The sequence below is a fragment of the Marmota flaviventris genome, chromosome 7, assembly GCF_047511675.1.
Source record: "Marmota flaviventris isolate mMarFla1 chromosome 7, mMarFla1.hap1, whole genome shotgun sequence".
NCBI lineage: Eukaryota > Metazoa > Chordata > Mammalia > Rodentia > Sciuridae > Marmota > Marmota flaviventris.
Genome location: NC_092504.1, coordinates 75,882,199 through 75,901,077, shown reverse-complemented (window position 1 = coordinate 75,901,077; position 18,879 = coordinate 75,882,199). Strand labels below are relative to the sequence as shown.

Below are 18,879 nucleotides of genomic sequence, written 5' to 3'. Positions count from 1 at the left end.
GCAGTTACTATTTTACTGTCTGTTTGTATGAATTTGTCTTTTCTTGGCACTTCTTAAAAAGTAGAGTAATACCTTTTAAGATACTGCCAAACTGTTTCCAAAGTAGCTGCATCATTTTATATTTTTTTCCAGTAATGTGTGAGGATTCAGTTTCTCCACATCCTTGCCAGCACGTGTTAAGTGGCTTGATGGCTTTAGTTTTATTTAGAAATCTTTAATTTCTCATTGCGGTTTTAGTTTTCATTTTCCTAGTGACTAATGATGCTGAGCATTTTTCTGTGTGCTTTTTAGCCATTTGCATATTTTCTTTAAGGAAGTGTCTATTCAAATCTTTGGCCCATTTTATAATAGGGTCATTTGTTAGTAAGTTGCAAGAGGTTCTTCATATTTTGAATAAAAATTATCCAACATATAATTTGTAGACATTTACTCCAGTCTGTAGCTTACCTTGTCGTTTTTCAATGTTTTGGGGAAAGGTTTTAAATTGAATGAAGATCAAACTTATCAATTTCTTTTTTCATTTATTGCTTTTAGTGTCAAATCTGAGAAATAGTTGCCCAAACTTAGTCCTGAAATATTTCCTCTTATGTTTTCTAGAAAAGTTTTAGTTATAGCTCTAAGTGCCCTTGAGAAAAATATATATATATTGCTCTTTTATGGAGTGATTTTTTGTCAGTGAGGTCAAGTGCTGTTATAAATCCTTGTTGTTTTTTCATCTTATTGTTTTATACAGTATTTTTAAAAAATTTTTTAAGTTATAGGTGGACACAATATCTTTATTTTATGTGGTGCTGAGGATCAAACCCAGTGCCTCATGCAAACACTCTACCCCTGAGCCACAACCACAGCCCTGTTTTATCCAGTATTGATAGGGGGATGTTTTTACTTGCCAAACGTTGTTGAATTGTTTCCCCTCTATTTTATCAAGTTTTTCTTCATGTATTTTGGGAGACTATAGTTATGTTTGTATATGTTTTATATATCTATAATTTTTAATCCTGATGTATTCACTTTTTATGTTTTCAGTACTGGAAATTGGACACAAAGGGTGTTCTACCAGTGAGCTACAACCCCAAATGCTTTTTATTTTTTATTTTGAGACAAAGTTTCACTGAATTGCTCAGGCAGATCTGGAACTGAAGTCCTCCTGTTTCAGCCTCCCAAGTTGCTGGGATTACTAGTGTACATACTACTAGATCTGGGTTTCATTTGTGCTTATCCTAGTGGAGTTCACTGAGCTTCTTGGATGCATAAATTCATTCTTTTTCATCAAACATTTGTATTTGTAGTCATTATATTTCAAATATTTCTCTTTCTCTTTTGCTAATCTTCCTGTTATGTTTGTTTTATGCTTGATGGTGTCCCACCTTTATTTTTGAGGCCTTGTTCATTTTGCATTTCCTTACTGTGCCAGTTGGATAATTAATATTGATCTGTCTTAAGATATGCTTATTCTTTCTTTTATCTTTGTTGTAGGGCTCTTCTAGTGAATTTTTCATTGCACTATACTTTTCAATTCCAGAATTTCCATTTGCTTCTTTTGTGGTGATTTATGTCCTTGTTTATAGTTTCTGAGAAGTCTTTGTCATCATATTTTAATTCTTCTATCTTTACTTTTTAAAATATATTTATATTTTTTGAAGTCTTTGACTTTTATAGCTATCATTTGGGCATCCTCAGAGGCAGTTTCTATTGTTATTTTCTTAATATGGGTCACACTTTTTTACTTGTTTGCCTTTCTCTTAATTTTTTGTTATTTACTAGACATTTTAGATAAAGTAGCAAATCTGAATTCTGATTCCGTCCAACAATGGCTGGTGCTGCTGCTTGTTTATTTGTTCAGAAACTTGCCTGGACTAATTTTGTAGGGTCTCTTTAACCTTCAGTATTGGCCACAGAATTTTTAAATTCTTGTTTTCATTTTTAACCTTATTAGAGGTTATTCATGGGTCAAAACAGTTTATTAGTTAGAGGCTGTGCTTAAACATCTGGAGCTAGTGAGTCTTCTACCCTTTATTGATGGATCGGTGTGACATAGAGAATGCATTCAAAGTTCCATCATTTTGCAAGTTTGTCTAGGCTCTTACTTTCTGTATGTGTTAGAACTCATATTCAGCCTGAGTTGAGTAGCTGGGTAGTGTATATAGCCTTTCACAGGAGTACAGCTTTTTAGATCATGAAGGATATATGGAATCTTATCCAGACCTACAATGGATACCTTATTCTCTACATCCTCCTATTACATCTGCTTAGACTGAAGGTTTGTTGCTCTTCAGTGTTTTGATTTCTGACTAGCGGACATGCAGGACTTTCCTGATTAATCAATACAGAGATAGCTATAGTTTTTTTTGTTGTTGTTTGTTTTGTTTTGTTTTGTTTTGGTTTTTTTTTGGGGGGGAGCAGGGGATACTGGGGATTGAACTCAGAGGCTCTCAACCACTAAACCATACTCCCAGCCCTATTTTGTGTTTTATTTACAGACAAGGTCTCACTGAGTTGACTAGGGCCTCACTAAATTGCTACAGCTGGCTTTGAACTAGCAATCCTCCTGTCTCAGCCTCCAGAACTGCTGGGATGCTATTTTTTGACAATTCCTTGGGCTTGAATTTTCTTTCTGTTCCAATTAAAGTCAGCCCTTTTATTGCTGATCTTCATGGCCGGTCCTTTCCTGGCACAACTTTGGGGACAGAGAGTTGGATAGATGGACAATGGGAGAAACTTCAGGTTAAAATGCTGGAGCATTTAACTGTTCTTGCTGAGGTTCTAGAAATGTTCTGGAATGAATGCTTCCTAATTTGTGGGATGCCTCTGGACAATTTCCAGGGTCCTTGCATAGTTGTTCTTGACAAATCTTTACAGCTTTGGTAGAAGTATTTGTTAAGTGCTTCACTCAGCCATTCTGGAGTCCTTGTTACCCCCACCCCTGAAAATAATTATGAAAAAGATTGACTTAGGCACATAAATCTACTGAATCCAAGGGGGAAATAACCTCAATTTATTTTGTTTTTGAATTGTATGCATTTCTGGTGAGAAGCCAGATCATTGAATTTGAAGTAATTGTAGAAATCTTGAATGTGTGTATCCTTCTACTTTTCAGGCATTCCATTCAGCAAATATTTGTTAAGCAGCTACTTAGTCATCCTAACAGACCTAGTATGTCCTTTTTTCTTTTCTTTTATAGATAAGGGGAAAGGCTAAAAATACTGAATAACTTACCAATGGGTTGATGGTAGCCAAGACATTAGGGCACAAATCTGATATGCACTCCAGGCCCTTCTCACCCATCTCTAACTCTGGCGTCTGCTTTCCCCCAGCAGATGACATAACTGTAATCTCAACCCTGCCAAGGGAGGCTAGGGACCTTTCTACAGCCATGTCCGTGGGGCTTGAGACCTCCGGGAAGCATCCGGATAAGGCGTGCTAAAACACCTCAGAGGGTAAGGAGCTGATTCCTTGTGTGGCCACCAACTGTCCCAGGCAACCCCTTCCCCCCCAGACCAGCTCAATCCTTACCAGAGCCATCTGAGCGGCAAGACCTTCAACTACCACTCCACCCTCAACTGCCACCGGTGATGTCACAGTGCAGGGAAGCCCTTCCAATGTGCGCAGTGCCATCAGCATAAGAGTTGGAATTCGGACCAGACACACCACCAACTCACGCACGTGAGCGACCCTTCCTGGACCCGCAGTGTAACTGTAGCTTCAGCCACAGTGTTGACCTGGCCAGGCACCAGCATGTCCACATCCGTGAGTGGTCAGGCGGTTCCGCTGCACCCACTGTGTGTACTCACGCACCTGAGGGTACACATGGGGAGTGGCCCCTACCGGTTCAACGAGTGCAGTGCGGCAAGTACTTTTCCTCTCAGACACACTCTGGTCAATCACTGGCATCCACACCAGGGAAGGGCCTTACAAATGCTGGGTTCGCCGGGGAAACTTCAACCATCAATGGCACCTCATGGTCCACAGAGGAAGCACACAGGCGAGCGCCTCTATTACTAGGGTTGCTGCTATGAGGACTTAAGCAGCGGTTCCAAAGTCCTTTGGCACCACAAGCTCCATACTGGTGAGAAGCCATATCGGCTGCGCAGTGTGCGGCGCGAGCTTCAGTCAGAAGAAAAGCATCATCTTGCAATGGAAGCTGCATCCTGGGATGACACCTGGAGGGCTGGCCTGGCCCTCAGCTGGGGCTGCATAGGAGCGACCCTCTCCAGACTCCACTCTTCCTGGGCTTCACCTTTCCTCTGCGGTACTGGTCAAGAGAAGACATGATCCCAGTAGAATGGGAGTGCAGTAGGGGAGCTCAAGTCGATTTTCTATAGATACCTTTCCAGGGATGGAAGCTGACTAACTGGTGTTTCTGGTGCTCAGTCCTTTTCTGTTCTTGCCTCTCCAGGGTCTCTCCCTTTGCTCCCAGAAGAATTGGTTCTCCAGGGAAGAAGGAGCTGAAGATATGGAGCAAAAGTATAGCAAGTAGTATGGGTCTGGGGAAAAGCCTCCTATTTTATAGTTTTCTCATTACCCAAAATTCATCTTACCCTCTTTAGAGTTTATATCTCCTACCCCATATTGGCTTATTGGAGCCTCTGGTCTATTTCATGAGTTATGTTAAAATTGAACATCATGGTCCCCATTTTGCCCTTTATGTTCTCACCTCCAAAATGACCTCTGACCTGTTGTAGCTCAGGGATTCTCATTTGCATCAGTTTATCACTTTGCTCTCTCTTCTCTCTTCCCAAACCTTCAACTTTCACTTATGAAGTTGGGGCATTCTGAACTTAAGGCATCTAGGGGATGGAATATTCATTATATTTGCACTCTGCCCTTCTCTCACTGAAGAACTACCTGTTCAGATTTTCCACTGGGAGATGGTAGGGGGTCTGGGTGTTTAGAAATAAAAATAAAGCAAAGCAAAATGCATTTCTTATCTTTCTTGGGGGCTCAGGATAGAAGTCAAACAAGGAAGGGTGATGGTGGTGGGGGATGTAATGTCCTCAGCTTCCTTTCTGCACTTGACGTTTCTCATGAGGAGGTTCTCAGGAGTGATAAAGTGCAGGTGGAAACATCATCTTTCTCTCAGTCTCTCACCTGGAGAATTGGACTTTCTAGGAGAGAAGGTATTCCCATATTTCACTGGCTCCACCTCCTGGAGGGTGGGGCCAGAGCTGTTTTGCCACTGGAAGTAGAAAGTCATTAATTAAGCTTGTCATTGCAGGAGGCCATTAGTTGTTCGGACCAGTCACACTTTCCTGTGCTGTCTTGGGGTGGGTGTAAAGCTATTGTTTACTAAACTTTTAGGTTGGATTTCTATTTCTGAACTTTGAGAAACCAATTTCTGGTCTGAGGCCCTAACACACTAATAACACTGCTCCTTACTGCTAAATGTCAGGATTATTGTAGTTTTGGTGCCACCATGTGGCCAAACTGAAAAACTGCATGCTGTATAGTACTGGCAAGCATTGTGGCAACGTTTCCTGTAGGTAAGGCCTAAGGCAGTTTTGAAATTTTTTTAAAGTGGATCTTACCCACAGAATTTCTGATTCAGCAGGTCTGAGGTATCACCTGAGGAGCATCTCTAAGTCCCTGGTGATGCTGTTGCTCCTGGTCAGGGATCACTTTTGTTGACCACAGGCAGAGTATAATGACAGGTTAATAGTTGAGACCAAGCTCCACCACCATGGTTCCCACCCCATTCTAGATGATCATAGTGTTGTAATATGCAAACTGTTTTGGAGAGCTAGAGTGGTGTATCTAATATGCTCCCTAACCATAGGTGGTGATCTATAAAATTGTCTAATCTATAAAATTTCCCAGGGAAAATTCAGAGAAGGCTTAGGAAATCATAAGAAGAGATGAGGTCCCACCTCCTCCCAAGGAGTTATATTGTTTACAGGGGCAGGGAAGAGTCAGACTTAACTACCTTCACATCTTTTGAGACTCTTTTGACTTTGGCATGTATCTCACCATTCCCCCCTGCCAGTCTGGGGTCCAGGTCTTGTGATGCTTTGTCTCTAGACCTCTCCCACTGAGCTGTAAATGATAAATGGTTAAGTTAACACACATTTTCATAAGTTCCTAAAGTAAAAATCAAGCAATATAACAAAAAATGATGCAAAGAGAGGAGCTTTTAGAGTTTTTACAAGTGGAATTTAGGAACCTAGTCAGGCTGCTATGTTAATGTTTCTGGTACATGTGCCTGATTTACAAATCCACCATATCCTTAGGAGACTGCATTCTAACACAATTCTGCTGATAAGCCCTTTTCCCGCTTTTACCTATTCTCCATTAATAGGTGAATGAACACATTGTGGTATATTCCAACAAGATATCACTTAGAAATGAAAAGGAATGAGCTGTTATACACCACAGCATGGATGAATCTCAAAAAATTATATAGGCCCTGAGCTGATGGCCCTATCTGAGATACTGCATTTTCTAGATTAGATGCTGGCTGATCAATGTAGCTCATAAATATGATGAACATTTACCAGAGAGATGGTGCAAAAACACACTGTATATTTGGAACAGGTGTTATTTGATCCCTCTCAACTTTGGTGGGGAGTTGGACCTTGGTCACCCAAAGATCCCTCTAATAAGTGGTTCCTCTCTGTGTCTTTGTCTTTACAGATGAGCATGTACACATCGACTCTTTACTGAAATCTCTGTAAACAAAAGAAACAGAAACTTGTCTGCTTCACTTTTAGAGCTGGGATCAGAGTTATGAATTTAGAAACTTGCTAATGCAGTTTGCCATAAGCACCAAGTGAATATACATATTAGGATTAACTTAGATCAAGACCTCTTGGTATGGGTAGTAGAAGAGCATTCATCACAATCTTCTTTTTGGTTCTCAGTGACAGAATCAGGTATGAAAAGCAGAGGGTTCTTGGGGAAGTAAACATAAAACAGTGGAGCTGTAACCCAACACAGCTCATTTAATTCAGCCCTTCTGTTTATGATGTTGCTGAAAACCAGAAGGCAATGAATGGCATTTACTTCTAGGTCACATAAAATTTTAGTAACAGTGGAGCTTGCAATCCAGGTCTTTAGTCTTAACCCAGGGCTTGCTCCATTCAACAATAACCCCTACATTTTCTTTTTCTTTTGCCTGCTGGATCTAAGCCATGTCCCAGAAAGACTTTAATGTGACTTACATAAATATGTAGAAAAAATAATGGGGGAGAGTAGAGAAAGAAAAAAGAACAGACAAAATAATGTGGAGCCAGAAACCAGGTAAGTAGTTCAAAGTGTAGTTTGAGGAATTCTGCACATTTTGGGGGCACAAGTTGCAAATTCTGGTATAAACTTAGTAGCTGTCACACAAAGAGAAACAAGTGATTATTTTCTTTTTAAAGGTTAGGCATATACCTCCTGGATGGATGCATGCAGCCATCCACTTCTGTATATTCATTTGAGCAATGAAAGCATACAGAACTTGTACACAAATGTCATAGAAGCTTTATATGTAAGAATAAAAAAACTGGAAACAATCTAAATTTCTATTAACAGGTGAATGGACAAATTGTGGAATATTCTAACAAGATATCACTTAGAAATGAAAAGAAATGAGCTGCTGTACACCACATCATGGATGAATCTCAAAAAAATTATATTGAGTGAAAGAAGTCAGAGTGCTGGGTGCAGTGGAATGCATCTACAATCCCAGCTACTTGGGAGGCTGCAGCAGGAGGATAGCAAGTTCAAGGCCAGCCTCAGCAATTTATCAAGGCCCTGTCTCAAAATGAAAGGGCTAACTGAACCTCTGAAACCATGAGCCCAAAATAAACTTTTTCTTCTTCTTAAAAAAAATGAAAGGGCTGAGGATGTAGTTCAGCATTAGAGTCCTTTGTCTAACATGTGTGAGGTCCTCATTTCAGTCTCCAGTAACACATATACTGAAAGATTCCTTTATAAAACTCTAGAAAAGGCAGACTATTGTGATGAAAATCAGATCAAAGGTTGTTGGGAATGAGGAATGCCAGTTAGGGTGGAAGTAAGGCCATGAGAAAAGCTTTGGGGAGGCTGGTATGTTCTTTCACAATTACTTGATGATTTCATAGTGCACACACAGACAACACAAAATTTACATTTAAGTATGTGCAATTTATACATATTGATGATGCCTCCATAAAATAGTAAGAAAAAAAGTTATTGCTTATATGACCTAAAAAGTACAGGTATTTCTACTGTGGAGATGTGGGATAAACTTTTCCTCTTGAGAATTTCATAGTGTTGCTCCTTGTAAGCTTTCCTAATGGCAACCAATGGAAATCAGTGGCAGAATGCCAAATCACCTGTGAGCAAGAATATTTCTACCAAGGGTGGGTACTTGGAGATAATTAGGAGGCAAAAATGATGCATTTTAAATATACAGCTCTCCCATGGTCTGCTTCAGCCTGGAGATTAGATTTTCAGTGATTAGAGGAAAAGCTTATTGTTTTAGCAGTCCTATAGGCAACTCTTCCTAAATGCCATTTCTATCTATGGGAGTTTTGATAAATACTGAAAAGCAATAATGTTGAGGTTTTACTCTGATAAAATAAGTGTGGAGAATGCCCTGTTTTCTCTCTTGGAAGGGAAGAGTAACCATTTATGTCCCTTCTCTTTAATGTTTGTTTTGAGTACAGCATTTCTACTTTTTGTGGCTCTCTGACAGTTTTCACAGGAATAAATATGTTCTCTCCAATCAGAAAAGACTTTCTGGGCAAAATCACCCCCTGTATTTAATTGGTATTCACCACAGGGTCAAACAGAGCAATGGCACAAAATAAAGGTATTGGGTATACGGAAAAGTATGTGGGTTATACTTTAAATTATGAATGAATTCTTGCATCTTGAGGGTATTTTTTTCACTTTTTACATTTTTAAAATTTAATTTTATCTTTTTACACAAATGGAGCACAACTTTTCATTTCTTTGGTTGTACATGATGTAGAGTCACACCATTCATGCAATCTGCATCACTGTAGTGTGCTGATTTTAAGTTCTTTGGGTAAGACAAAGGAGTGGAAGAGCTCAGTCAAATGGTGGTTCCATTCCAAGTTTGAAGGCATTTTTTTAAAATTAACTAGTTCAGATTATTTATTTGTTCTGAGGGTCGCTGACTACTGCATTTCATTGCTGTTATATTTGCTCTTCATTATCCTGGTTGTTTCTAGCTTACCTTTGTGCTGTGTGGCAGTTTCCTATAGTCTTGTTGTATGGAGCTTCTTTCTGTACCTTCCTTTGGGTCTCATTGGTCCCAGTGCCACTGACACAAAGAATACCCTTCTTTCCCCAGCAAAGGAATGAAATGTGAGCTGGATGTTATCCTTTGTGCTGATCTGTCTGACTCATTGTTGAGACAGTTTTTGAGATACTAGTTTGTGCCAGATACTAAGCTTGGTGCTTACAAGTCTATAAATTCTCACAAACCACAAAGAAATAGACTCCATTGTTATTTCAATTTTATGCATAAGGAGATTAAGGCTCAAATAGATTGCATCATTTGCTTGTTGGAAGAAATTGAATTCAAATCTATCTAACATCAGAATCTATTCTCTTAACCACTGTGTCGTGCTGATTTTCATAAGAACTTACCTTCATTGATTTTTTTCTGGCCCTTCTTCACATCTTAGGAGATTTGCTTTTTGCCTGGGAACATTGACTATGACCCAACTACACCACTCTACAGTATTTATCTAAAACAATTAAAATCAGCATACTATAGTGATACATGCTTACCTATGTTTATAGCAGCAAAGTACACAATAACCAAAGTATGGAACCAGTCTAGGTGTTTGTCAGTGGGTGAATGATAAAGAAAATTTGGTATATAGTCACAATGGAATTCTACTCAGTCATAAGGAACAAAATTATGTCTTCTGCAAAGAAAATGGCTGGAATCTGAGGATGTCATGTTAAGTGAAATAAGCCAGTCTCAGGGCTTTCTCTCAGATGTGTAAGCTAGAGAGAAAAAAGGAAAACAAAAAGGAAAGGGGTTGGTGGAATCTCATGAAGATGGATGAGAGCTCAAAAGAGTAGCGGAAGGGGACTTGGGAAGGGAGGAAAGGAGGCAATTTGAAAGTACTGATGAATGAAATAGACCAAATCATACTGTGTACATGTCTAAATATGTGACAAGAGAGTTTGGTAATATATATATATATATATATATATATATATATATATATATATATATATATATATATATATATATAAAATTATAATGCACCAATAAAATTTTTAAGAGATTTGTTTTTTTACCTGGTGATAGATTTTATTAGGGATGATTACATATTGCTATCATATTAGCCAGTAGTACTCCCATGAAAAAAATGCCTTCCCTAGAATATAAAAGTGTTAAATGACTTTAAGGATCATTGCTGAAAATTTTATTACCTTGGCATTCTGGTGGGGTTGTAACTTTTCTCTTAGTTGTCAGATTTTTCTGCTTGTAAAATTGATCTTCTCTCTTGAATTTCATGTTTGTTTAGATTATGTGAGTATCAGGGGGTCTTCAGGGGCTTGACTCCAAGTAGTTCTTCAAGGCTAAGTTTGTCTTCTTGACAGGGTGGTCCTCCCCTAGGTGACACCCATGCCTCCTTTGCTCTACCACTTCCTTTGATCCTCGGTGTTTTGAGATTGACTAGGGGTCCTGGCTGCAGTCATCATTGTTGCTGTCCTTGTCAAACCTCTGCAGGCCCCATTTTCTGGATGGTTATCTTTAGGGCAGCTTTGACATCAGTGTTCCTCAGGTTATAGATGATGGGGTTGAGGATAGGGGTGATCACAGGATAGAAGAGAGACAGCAGAGGGTCAGTGGCTGGATCATAACTGGCCTTTGGGCGAATATAGAAAGATGGCAGTGCCATAGAAGAGGGAGACCATGATCAGGTGGGAGGAACAAGTGGAGAAGGCCTTGTGGCGGCCAGCTGCAGATGGGATCCATAAGATAGTAGCCAGGATACGCCCATAGGAGCTCAAGATGAGGCCAAAGGGGCAGAGGATGATGAGGGCAGCAGCCAGGATAATCTGTAATTCATTGAGTGAAGTGTCTCCACACACCAGCTGCAGGACAGGCTGGATCTCACAAAAGAAGTGAGGGATGGCGTTGGGGCCACAGAAGGGAAAGGAGAAGATGAAGGAGGTGTGGCCAAGACCCACCATGGCTCCACAGGCACAAGCTGAGCCTGCGAGCTGCAGACACACCTGGTGGCTCAGCAGCAGCGGGTAGCAGAGGGGCTCGCAGATTACTGCATAGAGGTCATAGGCCATGACCACCAGGAGGTAACACTCGGTGGCACCAAAAAAGAGGAAAAAGAACATCTGGAGGGCACAGCCCCGGCGGGGGATGTGGCGCTGACCAGTGAGGAGGTGGTGAAGCAGCATAGGCACCGACCGATGTGTCCCTAATCTCCAGGAGGAGAGGATTCGGAGGAAGAAGTACATGGGGGACTGGAGTGCAGGGTCCCCTGAGACCAGCGCCACAATGAGGAGGTTGCCTGTGACGGTGAGCAGGTAGACCATGAGAAAGAGAGAGAAGAGCAAGCCCTGGACGTGCGCCAGGCAGGAGAAGCCTACAAGAACGAATTCAGTTACCACCATGGAAGCGTTCGTGCTCATCCTGCTCACATCCCTTTTGATGGGAAGAAAAAGACAAGGCAAAGAAGAGTCGCCACCGGTATAGAATAGTGAGGAGGTCAAAAATGACCTCTCTCTGCATTGGATCAAAGCCCTGGAACTCCCTTTCTTTTAGGCTTTCAGTGTCTTTGAAATGAGGCAGCCCAACTGCCCCCACCCTGGCCCACTCTTGGAACCCTGGGCAAATATTTGTCTCTCTGAGACCAGCTGCCTTGATCTCTTCCTGATGGTGCCTACCTTCAGATAAAGCATTGAATTTGGGTTGGTTTCTCCTGGGTGAAGTGTTGGATCATTCTAACACCCTTTTCTCTATTTCCCAGCCTTGCTGTAGGGCTGGGGATGGAATTTTCCCTCCCAGCAGATATTTTTCTGCTCAAAGCCAGACTTTGTTCTGTGTTCAGGACATGAAAAAACCCATTCCAAGTAAAGAGGATTTCCTTTCCTATTTGTCTCCCTCCTGACGCTTTTTCTTTTTCTTTTCCTTTTTTCACATGTTTTTCTTTTCTCTCAACTTGGCTTTTCTCTGGCCTAATGTTCACCTCTTCCTCTCTATTTCCTGCCCCTTTCCAGCTATTATTCCAGTTACCAGATGCCTTTTTCTATCATTTCACCATGAGATGAACTTCATGGTTTTCAGTGGGGAGAGAAGGGATTGGATAGATCATTTCTTTTAAGGTCCTGAAGGCAGTTGAGTAGTTCAGTTTTCCAGAGGATATTTCTAGTTTAAAAAAATGCTCTGGAAGGAGATAACAAGACCTTTCTCAGTTGCTTATTTCTGCATCTTACAGCCTCTCAAACTTCATCCCTTTATATCATACCACATATACAAATCCTCAGGCCACTTAAATAAATTCTACATATGCATACACTAACATATTGTGTTTCTAAATATAAGCACAGGAGAATAACCTAAAATCCTCAGATGCTAGATTCACTTAAAGTCAAATACACACACTGTATACAAATGCAAACTACAGATAACAATGAAAGTCAAAACTCATTTAACATAGAAATATTAACATGGAAAGACACAGACAAATAGATACATAAATCAAAATTCTGTGCAAAATAACCATATTTAAGAATGCATATTAGAAATACAAGTGCACACATTGATATCCTTTTGCAGTTGAGAATCTCTGGTTTATTCCATGTTGTTCAGTGTTTTCCAGGATATTGTTGGAATAGTGTTTCTCTGTTTGGAGAAATAACTAGTCTAAAGGCAGGTAGCATTTGATAACTTGCTTATTTTATCCTCTCTTTACATAGCAGATCCTCGTGAGAAACATAATCGTAGGTTTGGTGTCTCCGTAAGGTCTCTGAGGACCTGAGTCTCCAAGTATACTTGACTTTCCAATGGGAAATAACTAATTAATCTGTTATTTTAGAGTTAGTTCCTTAGATCACCAAAAGTATAGGATGACCTGTCAAGAATATTTCAGAGACAATGTCCAGGAATATTGGTTTCTTTTAACTCTCCCATAATATCTCTGGGTTGATCTTTTTTATGTTCTTTTCCTTTCTCAAAATTTTTTCTCTCACTGTCAATGTCCTACTACACCTACAAAAAGTAATAATGTCATTTTACCTATCTTATGGAATTTGATATAGTTTAATAATAAATTTATTTTTAGCTATACACAGAATCTCATGTATTTCAGTTATTTTTCATAGAATTAAGAATATAGACGATACATAAACATATTTTGACTAGTGAGCTGATTGATAATTGTTATTTTCTTGAAAACTGGTCCTGAATTTTTCTTGCTTGGATTTTTTTCACTTATTATACAAGTGTCATCTTTACATTATTAGATTTTCAATTTAATTTTTGATCTGTTTCTTTGTGTTCTTACACACTTTCCTACATTTGATAAATTCTGCATCAGAAAAGATGTTTCTAAGACATGTAACAACTGTTACAATAATAAGCCTCAAACTCAAACTGGTTTAAAAATGAGCTAATTTATATGTTCCTGTACCTATAACTTTGGGATTTGCTTATATTAGATCTCCCACTTAGTTTTCTTTACATCATCTGTTTTATTAGGTTTGGCTAAAAGTAATAGAAATACCAGTGGCTCAAAGAGGATGAAAATTAGGACTGGGGAAGTAGTTCAGTGATAAGAGCATTTGCCTAGCATGTGTGTGTATGTGTGTGTGTGTGTGTGTGTGTCCAGCACACACACATATACACACAGGACACACACATACAAACACACAAACACATCTATCACTATTAAAACCCCTCACTACATATTATAGTTATATGTACTATATTGCACCAAAAATAAAAAAAGAGGATAAAAATGTTTGTCCCACTTTATTGTCTGAAGCTCTGCATTTCAAAACAATATGGCTACTTTGATCTAAGAGGTCATCAGAAATCTTGTTTCCTGTCAGTTTATGAGTTTTCTGCTCCTAATGTAAGACCCTCTTATGGCTTAAAATGAGGGCATCCGTGTTTTAGGGAAGAGAACATAGTAGCACACTCTGGAATATTTTGTGGCAGGTAAACATTCTATTAGTATAAAATATGTAGAATTATTGCCAAAGATGTTTATAGCTTGAGTATAATTATAGGAAATAATCAGACAAACCCAATTAATGGCACATTCTGCAGACAATGGACCCAGACTCTTCAAAAATATTAATGGCTTTTGTTTTATCTTCAAAACAAAAGTTGAGGATAGTATTATTCTTAACTGAAGAAGGCCCCCAAAAAATGACAATAAAATGTCATGGCCCATGTCTGGATCCCAGATCATAAGAAAAAACAAAACAAATAGAAAAGACTTTTGAAACAGGAAATTGAATGTAGACTTTATTTTATTGCACCACTATTAAATTTCTTGGGTGTAATAATATTTTTGAGGAACACTTGACTTTAGAAAGTTGGAGGAGAACATATTTAAGGGCAAAGGGTTATCCTTACTGCAAGTTTGTTTAAAGTGGTTCATCCAAAAAAAAATAAATAAATAAATTATATATATATATATATATATATATATATATATATATATATATATATATATATATATATATATATCCTTGACTCTGCTCTACTGGATGTTTGGATGTTTGTCTTTGTAAATAATCATCCTGTTCTTGTCTGTGGAGGCTGTGTAGATTTCACACTCTTTCTCCTATTACTTGGGCAGTGGACTATATTAGCAGGCAATAGTTATATGATAGTGTAGCATGTTGCTGCAAGAGCAAGCAAATCAAAATTTTAGTGGCTTAATACAAAACAATTATTTATTAACCATACAGAATCTCTTGTGGGCTCAGATGACCCATTAACATAGCTGTGCTCCATGCAAAGCTCCATGTAACTTTGATCTTTTGACTTCACCATACTAACATTTGCTTTTGTATTTGCTATGAAGGAATGAGTTGGGGAATCAATCATCATCAGTTAAATTATATTATTTACATTTTTCTGATCAGAGCATGTCACATAGCTATGCCTAACTTCAAAGGGATTGTGGAAGATTGTACTTTCTAAAGGTACCCGTAAGAAGTCTTTCTTACCCGCACACTGTTCTACAATATCATCTTGCTTCTTCTCCATCAAAAAGTGAACCTACTTCCCCTAATTTGTTTAAATCCATTTGGGCTTTGATCATTTCAACCCATAGAGCAAGACGGATAGGATGATGTGTGATTTCTGAAGCTGGATAATAAAAGTGTTGCCACTTCTGCCTTGTGTCTTGGAATATTTACACTTGGACCCCCTTACCTACCATGTAAGAAGTCCAGCTACTCTGATGCTATTATGCTGTGAGGAACCAAGGCACATGTGGAATCCACAGGAGGCAATCAGTGAGCAAACAAATTAAAAATCATCCTAGACCAATACCTGACATATGAATAATGATTCCAACCAGAGGACTCTGGATCCCAGCTGTCAAACCACCCTTTAAAGACTTTGTGTTTTCAAAGTTGATGTCTCATCCATTGTAGGGCAAGACAAGGCATCTTGCTTTGCTGCTATAGAATAACATTATATAGACATTTTCTTTCTCCTTCTAATTCATATGTTGAAACCTAACTCTCAATGTGGTAGGATTTGGAGTTGGGGCCTTTGGGATGTTCATGAGGATGGAATCCTCCTGAGTAGGATTACTGCCCTAATGAAAGAGTTGTGAATAGCTTTTTCACCACTGTGACCAAGAGACCTGACAAGAACAATTTTACAGTAGGGGAAGTTTATTTTGGGGCTCATGGATTCAGAGGTTTCAACCCATATGTGGCCAATGCCCTGGGCCAAATTGTGAGGCAGAACAGCAAGATGTAAAGATGTGGAGTAGAAAATCAGAGAAGGAGGAAATCAGCAGACAGAAAGAGAGAGGGAGCAAGAGCGGGGATGGGGGGGGGAAGCGAACGCTAGTGAGCTTACCAGGGAGAAAATGTAAACCCCAAAGGCATGCCCCCATTTAAAAAACATGTAGCTCATGTATATTAAAAATAATAAAACATTTCATTGCAGACTTTTTTGTTAAAACAAATATAAAAATTCATGTTTTCCATAACAATTTATAAAGTATAAAAAAGTAGAAGTTCTAATTTTTTCAGTATATTTTGCAATCCAGCAATAATCAATGCAAATATTTAATTTATTTTAGTCTTTTTGTTTATTTTTATTTGCTAATCACATGTTTATATACCAATGTTTATATACCAATGTTTATATACTGTTTATATACCAATCAATTCCATGATATATTATCAAAACATAATGCTCTGACAGCAATTAATTCTGAAAAGCATCAGAAATTCATATTTAGGACATTTTGAGGTTAAATGTCTTAAATATCTATATTAAAATTAATTAATTTATGCTCAATAATTTATTAAATATTTATAAATAGTTAGAAATTTCTGACTAACTTTGAATGTCAGACTCTGTGATGTCTGGTTTCAAGAACATTTAGTGCATTTTCTTAGCACTAGCTATAACAACAACAAAAAAAATACAACAACAAAAATCACTACCATTTACTTAATTTGGACAATACAAAAGTGACATTTCATGATTATTAAATGTATTGTTTAATCTGACCTTGAAAACTTTCCCTGTGCTGCTACTTTCCTCATATTATACCTGTGGAAAGCAAGGAATAGAAGTCTGGACCATCTCATCCCCATGCCAAGTACAAGATCTATCAGTTTTAGTCCAGGCCGTCTGATTCCCTGTATTCATTTCCCCTGAGTTAAAGAAGAGTGAAAATGGTCAACTGTATCCAAAGAATGTCTTTGCCAGGAACTTATAGTCCTGGTGTTTAAACTCCTTCTAACCTGTTAGATTTGGGGGCTTATTCAATGTTTCATTCAGGAGAGTCTTTTTTTAAAAAAATTTTAATCAGCAAGTCCTAGGGAAATAATAAATTCTGATTCATATTTTGTAAATACTGAATATAGAATTATAGAATATATTATAGAATATTTATAAAGGTTTATGATTTGGACATTTTTTATTATTAATTTTTAAAAATAAATAAATAAATGACAGCAAATTACATTACAATTCTTATTACACATATATACCACAGTTTTTCATATCTCTGTTTGTATGTAAAGTATTTTGACACCCAATTTGTGTCTTCATACATGTACTTTGTATAATGATGTCCATCACATTCCACCATCCTTGCTAATCCCCTACCCCCTTCCTTACCCTCCCACCCCTCTTCCCTATCTAGAATTCTTCTATTCCTCCCATGCTCCCCCTCCCTACCCCACCATGAGTCAGCCTCCTTATATTAGAGAAAACATTCGGCATTTCTTTTGTGTGGGGGTTGGTTAACTTCACTTAGCATTATCATCTCAAACACCATCCATTTACCTGCAAATGCCATGATTTTATTCTCCCTTATTGCTGAGTAAAATACATTGTGCACATCTGCCACATTTTTTTATTTATTCATCTATTGAAGGACATCTAGTTTGGATCCACAGTTTAGCTATTATGAATTGTCCTAGATTATACAAGATGATATTTAAGAGACTTGTGATGTACATTGCTTCATTTTTTAGGCACGTAAGTCTCTGTGGCATATTCTTCCTAGTGCATCTTTGACTTATTTGTTCCTCAGGGTATAAATGAGAGGATTGAGGGTCGGGGTGATGACTGTGTAGAAGAGGGAGATGAACTTCCCATACGTGTGGGCATAGGAACTGTTAGGCTGGATGTAGATGGCTGTGATATTCCCATAGAAGAGGGATACTACTGTCAAGTGGGATCCACATGTCCCCAGGGCTTTGTGCCAGGCTGCACTGATTTGATGCTTATAACTGCCTTGGCTATATGTCCGTAGGATATGAATATCAGTGGCAAGGGCAAAAGGAGCAAGACCAATGAAGCAAGGAAGAGCTGGATCTCATTGGCATGGATATCCACACATGCAAGCTTAATCATGGAGGGGACTTCACAGAAGAAATGATGAAGCCACTGGTGTCCACAGAGAGGTAGCCAGAGGGTGACAGTGCCCTGGATGAGATCATTTCATGCTCCATTCAGCCATGTGACCCCTGCCATACCCTGTCACAACCATGTGTTCATTACAGCTGTATAGTGTAGAGGTCTGCACACTGCAGCATAGTGGTCAAAAGCCATCACAGCCAGGAGAACACATCCAGTGGATCCCAATGCTAGGGAGACATAGAGCTGGATGGCAAAACCCAGGGATGTGATGCTCTTGGCTGGTCCTTTGAGGTTCCACAACAGCTGAGGGACAATACTGGTGGTAAAACAGATGTCCACTAGGGAGAGGTGAGTAAGGAAAAAGTACATGGGTATTTTGAGTTTAGGGTCTATGGAAGAAACCAGAATAATTAGTGTATTTCTCACCAAGGTAAGAAGGTAGGATATCAAAACAGCCACGAAGAGTATCTTTTCCAGCTGGGGCTGGTCTGAGAAGCCCACCAGAACGAAGTCTTCTTTGGCACTGCTATTGGTCATGCCCATTACCTTGTTCAGACAAGAAGAAAAACATTACAAGAATTAAAAAGAGAGTATAATGTGTTGGTCACTAGTGACAACATCAAACTTTATAAAATAACTCTTTGAAATCCTTACTCAGACAAATTACAGTGGCTCACAGAATAAATTTCAGTACAGTGTCCTTCAAAAGTTGCAGAAGATGTTGTTAAAGACTTTCTTCAGAGAGGCACCTGGAGCTTACTCTGGAAACAAAGGCTTTACTTGAGAGAGAACTATTAGAAGTTGAGATAAAATCTTCCACAGAAGGAAAA

The 18,879-nt window shown here is 38.8% G+C and overlaps 2 pseudogenes; both read right to left on the bottom strand.

Moving 5' to 3' along the window:
- Positions 1-10,667: 10,667 nt before the first annotated feature.
- LOC117794685 (olfactory receptor 10C1-like) lies at positions 10,668-11,604 on the bottom strand (annotated as a pseudogene).
- A 6,053-nt stretch (positions 11,605-17,657) lies between these two features.
- On the bottom strand, positions 17,658-18,592 carry LOC114082617 (olfactory receptor 2G3-like; annotated as a pseudogene).
- Between the last annotated feature and the right edge of the window lie 287 nt (positions 18,593-18,879).